Source organism: Lactuca serriola, chromosome 6 (assembly GCF_051521515.1).
Source record: "Lactuca serriola cultivar US96UC23 chromosome 6, Lser_US96UC23_V15, whole genome shotgun sequence".
Lineage (NCBI taxonomy): Eukaryota > Viridiplantae > Streptophyta > Magnoliopsida > Asterales > Asteraceae > Lactuca > Lactuca serriola.
Genome location: NC_136413.1, coordinates 193,710,632 through 193,716,631, shown reverse-complemented (window position 1 = coordinate 193,716,631; position 6,000 = coordinate 193,710,632).

The window sequence follows — 6,000 nt, the reverse complement described above, 5'->3', positions numbered from 1 at the left end:
TTTAGGGTTTATTCTTTGGAATGATTAAGGTGGTGATTGGATAAATAGTTTTTAGCTTGTTAGTTTATTATTTATTTGTTTATTGTAGTGAGAATAAATATTTTTTTTTAAAATGTGTTTGGATTTGATTATTAATGTGGGAATAAGCAATAAACATTTAAGTGTTTGGCAAAATAAAACAGTTTATATGAGTAAAAATGACCAATAGACAATAAGCAATAAGCATCCCCTTGCTTATTAAAATCAGCTTATTAAGCTGTTTTTTAAAGACTCGTATCCAAACACTTAAATTTGCTTATTGCGGTGGGATTAAGCAATAAGCAACCTATTTTTTTTCCTATCCAAACACCCCCTAAGTTTTCATTTGTATAAGCGAACTACCAAAGGGGTAAATAAGACAAGTCAAACATAACTGTTGATTTAACAAAATAGACGTAGTCAAACATAAATATTGTTCATAATATCATTGTTAAAGTTTTCGTTTCGATGGATTTAAGATTTTAAGATTTTATAAGTAGAACGGTCTCAACCACATTAGGATTTATCTAAAGCAAGATATATATATATATATATATATATATATATATCAAAATCTTAAGATCCCGACTATAATCTTAACATCTTAACACGATTTGATCATACATCTTCGTTTTTATTATATAGTCGAGCTTCAACAATTAATCTATTCAGCTTGAAATCGGAAGAAGTCACATAGAGCATCATTATTTCATCGATTAATCTCGAATCAGACGAAACATGTTGATGATATTCTCTTTGTGATCTTATACCTTTCATTGGAGGTGATCATAAATGATCTTTTTTCTAATTAAGATGTTTTCTTGCTAATTTATATTCAACAACAAAAATTATGGTTCATACTTAAAAGGTTAAAGTTGATTTCACTAGTGACGTATTAATCAAAATCAAGTTATAATGTTTATTAAATGTCAAAGACCTTGCGATCAAATTTGAATATAATTTTATTTTGGTAGGATCTTTCGATCTAATGATCACGATCTTATAAAACGTAAAACGATTTTAGATAAAATCTCGATCATTATAACATTGGTTCATACGGTTAAATCAAGCTATAATTTTTTCTTTCATGTGAATTGCGGTCGGGTAGTTTTCAAATAGACAAAATAACAAAAAATAATCATTGTGTTTCAAATAGATGGAATGACATAAATGATCCCTATGTGGTAAACAATTACAAAAATGGTTCTTGTGTAACAAATTGTAACACCTTAAAAATTAAAACAATTTTTCACATTTCAAAACACATTTTTCATTCACATTTATTAATAAACTAGGCGAATGTCCGCGCGTTGCGCATAAACACCTATATTGTTGAAGTCTTTACAAATATATGTTTTTTTTAATATAAAAATAACGTTGTTGTTAAATTTGATATAATAATTTGTATATACTAAATTGATATAACATATTGATTATTTTGAATTATATGATAATATATACATTTATTATAACATCATAATATCAATCGTTTGAATGATTTCTACCCGCGAGTTACACATGAATAAAATTAAATATAATATATGATTTGATGTTATTTATAGTTGTTTTTATTGTTAATTGATTTTTTAAAATTTATTTGCTTAATGTTTTAATTTCTATCATTATAATTATTTAAAACATCAAACATTGTTTTTTATTTTAAAGATAACAATATAATCCTTTATATAGAGTTGTTTTTAACTATTGTTATTGTAAGTTATTTTAAGCTACTTATTTTGAAACTTTTAACGATTATAAAAATATATTTAAGAAATATTTTGGTTAAATTGAGATTACAATTTAGTTTTATTTTTTTTATCACTACAATTTATCACTTTTACCTATCTACAAAATATTCTTTAGTTTTTTAAATGGAACTGAAATTTATATTTGAGTTGACATTGTAATGCGCAGAAACACTTATATAGTTGAAGTTTTTACAAATATATATATATTTTAAAATATGACACTAACGTTGTTGTTAAATTTAATATAATAATTCGTATATTAATTTGATATAATATATTGATTATTTTGAATTATATGATAATATATACATCTATTATAACGTCATAATCTCAATCGTTTGAATGACTTCTACTCGCGAGTTACACATCAATAAAATTAAATATTATATATGATTTAATATAATTTATAGTTGTTGTTATTTTTAACTAATTTTTTAAAATTTATTTGCTTAATGTTTTAATTTCTATCATTATAATTATTTAAAACATCAAACATTATTTTTTGATTTTAAAGGTAAAAATATAATCATTTATATAGAGTTATTTTTAACTATTGTTATTATAAGTTATTTTAAGCTACTTATTTGAAATTTTTTAACGATTATATAAATATATTTAGGAAATATTTTAGTTAAACTGATATTACAATTTAGTTTTTGCATTTATCACTATAATTTATCACTTTTAACTATTTACAAAATATTATTTGGTTTTTTAGTGGAACTAAAATTTATATTTAAGTTGACATTGTAATGTTATAGTTAAATTAACAATTTAAGTATTTTGTTCAAACTGTTTAAAAGTTGTAGTTTTAAACTGATAATGGTTTACATGCAACAACATTTTAAATCAAATAAATTAAGTATAATATGTTAAAATTTAAAGACATAACTTGATAAATAGAAGTAAAAATATTATTTTAAAATCGAAATTTAGTCTATTTATGATTACACTTTAGGTTTGATTTTTATTTAACCTTATTAACCAACTTATAATCATTATTAGAAAGACACTACAATTTATCACTTTTAACTATTTATAAAATAATCTTTGGGTTGTTTGAGTTAAATAAAATTTATATTTAAGTTGAGCCTAAAATGTTTTATTTTAAATAATAATTTAAGTATTTTATACAAATTATTCAAAAATTATACCTTTAAAGTGATAATGGTTTACATCCAACAATATATTAAAACTAATAAATTAAGTATAATATGTTAAAAGTTAAAAAAACATAATTTTATAAGTAGAATTAAAGATATTATTTTAATATTGAAATTTAGTTTATATATGATTACACTTTAGATTTGATATTTATTTAACCTAATTACCAAATTATAATTATTATTATAAAGAAATTGAAAAGTCATGGGAGTTTCAAATGAATGTGGTGAAAGGAAAAAAGAATGGGGGTTTCAAATGCATGAGATTCAAGAAAAAATGCTAGCTTTATAAGTATATATGAATCTCATTGTATCATATCTCTGTTCCACAAAACATTTCCCAATATCAAAATACATAAAATTCCATGTGTGTGTGTGTGTATGAATCATGTCGGCGCCTTCCCGCGATCATTACTGGTACCTGAAACACATAACACATAACACTATAAGCACAAAAGCTTAGTGAGTTCCCCAAAATACCACTCTAACACATATTAGTCACTCCATGCTATAGCTCTGTTGACCCTCTGGTCAGTGTGTCTCAGTAGGACCCTCCAGTTCCAACTCTCTGTGTGCTCTCTAGCCATAACTCTATGGACCCACTGGTCCTATCTTTGGAAACTATGAACCATGCATATCACGTATCACAATAACACATAAATAGCATACAGATACACTGGCACATAACTCAACAGCACACTAACACATAACTCTGTTACCACTCTAGGTAAAGTATAGCAAGAAGACTCACCTCGGATGTCTCGGTAAATTTCTGACTCGGTAGAAATATGGTCTAGCCTCTGTCTAATCACATAAAGTAAATACTCTTATAAATATAACTCTCGAGACTAGACTCAACCCTCTCTTGGCATCCTCAGAGGGTAGAAGACCATTTTACCCCTCTCTAGACACAAAGACCCCATTGTTGACCAAACCCTCAAAGTCAGCAAAGTCAACGGTCAAACTTTGACCCGACTCGCCGAGTACACTTGGGTGACTCGGCGAGTCTACGCGTGTCCGCTAACCCTCTGGACTCGCATGACACGTCGAGTCTTTCCCCCTGCTCGACGGGTTACACCTAGCATGAATCGCGGGACCATCCCGACTCAACTCGCCGAGTCCCAATATGAACTCGGCGAGCTCCGCCTTAAACTCCAGTCCTCTAATTCCCCCTGACTCACCGAGTCATTCCCCCAACTCGGCAAGTAATCACTGAGTGAACTATGGGGAAACCCTAACCCTACTCGTCGAGTCTGTTCTTGGTACTCGACGAGTTCTTGCCATGCTCGAGCTCAAATGACCTCTTGAGGTCAGATCCGTTCCTCTAACTCATAGATTTGGCCTCCTTAAGCAATATAAACACGTAAAGTTTGGATATTGATGCCCATGCAAAGACCCGATGGCTCTATTTGAAGAAATGGCCTCAATATGTCACCATAAGCTCATATCACCCCATATCACCCCATAAAGATCAAGGGGTTTAGGTCTCTATACCTCTTTAAATCCAAATCCGAATCCTCAACATAAGAAGGGACCAATTGCACCATCATTCATACTCTAAATGGACTAGAAACCTTAACTCTAAAGGATTAACACCCAAAACTGAAGAAGGATCGAATATATACCTCAATATGAAGTCTTAAGCTCTGAAATCCGCAGAATAGCACCCTCTTCAGCTTCCTCTTGCATTGATCACCTTCTTCTTGCAAAAACACCCACACAAGGATAAAAAAATGGCCTTTTCTTCCTCACAAACGCTATAGATCGCTAGGGTTTCACTCAGGGGTCTAGTAGCCACAATTGGTGTCTATAAGCCCCTTTAAATAGGCCTCAAACCCCGGGGATTAGGGCTTCATTAAACAGCGTGGACTCACCGAGTCCACTATTCGACTCGCCGAGTCCGGTCATTAATCCGGATGGAATTCGCGACTCTACTCGGCGAGTCTAAGCATCAACTCGTCGAGTCTCTCCAAAATCTTCAAAATAAAATGAATAAATAATGTACCTGGAAATCCGAATGTTACAATTCTCCCCCACTAGTATCAGACTTCGTCCTCGAAGTCTCTTTTCACAAATAACTCTGGATACTGCTCGTGCATCTCAAACTCCGACTCCCAGGTCATCTCGGAACCCTTCCGATGTTGCCACTGGACCTGAACCAATCGCACCTCCTTGTTTCTCAAAGTCTTGATCCTTCTATCTCGAATCGCGATCGGCCTATCAACATAGTTCAAGCTCGCATCCACATGAATGTCCTCTAATGGAACCACTGCCGACTCATCAGCGATGCACTTCCTTAGCCGAGACACGTGGAAGGTATCGTGAATCTGACTCAACTCCGCAGGTAGCTCCAAACGGTACGCTACCCTACCCACCCTGGCGGTCACCCTGAAAGGACCAATATACCGAGGGCCCAACTTGCCTCTCTTCCTGAATCGGATCACTCCTTTCTAAGGAGATACCTTCAGGAGTACGAAATCACCAACTTGGAACTCGAGCTCTGAGTGACGCCTGTCTGCGTAGCTCTTCTGACGACTCCGAGCCGTCAGTAACCTCTGCCTGACCTGCTAAATCTGCTCAGTCGTCTGAAGTACTATCTCGGTACTACCCATCACACGCTGACCGACCTCACCCCAGCAAATGGGAGTCCAACACCTCCTCCCATACAACAACTCAAAGGGTGGCATATCGATGCTCGAATGATGGCTGTTATTATAGGAAAACTCAGCCAAAGGCAAAAATGTGTCCCAACTCCCTCCGAAGTCCAGTACACATGCCCGAAGCATGTCCTCGAGCGTCTGAATCGTCCGCTCGCTCTGCCCGGCGGTCTGTGGGTGGTATGCGGTGCTAAAATGCAGCCTCGTGCCCAACTCCTCATGAAACTTCTTCCAGAACCTGGAAGTGAAACGCACATCTCGATCTGAGACAATCGAGATCGGCACTCGATGTCGTGATACCACCTCTTCCACGTACAACTTTGCCAACCTCTCTACGGAAGTGCTCTCACTGATAGCAAGGAAATGAGCGCTCTTCGTCAACCTGTCTACAATCACCCAAATTGCATCGACGCC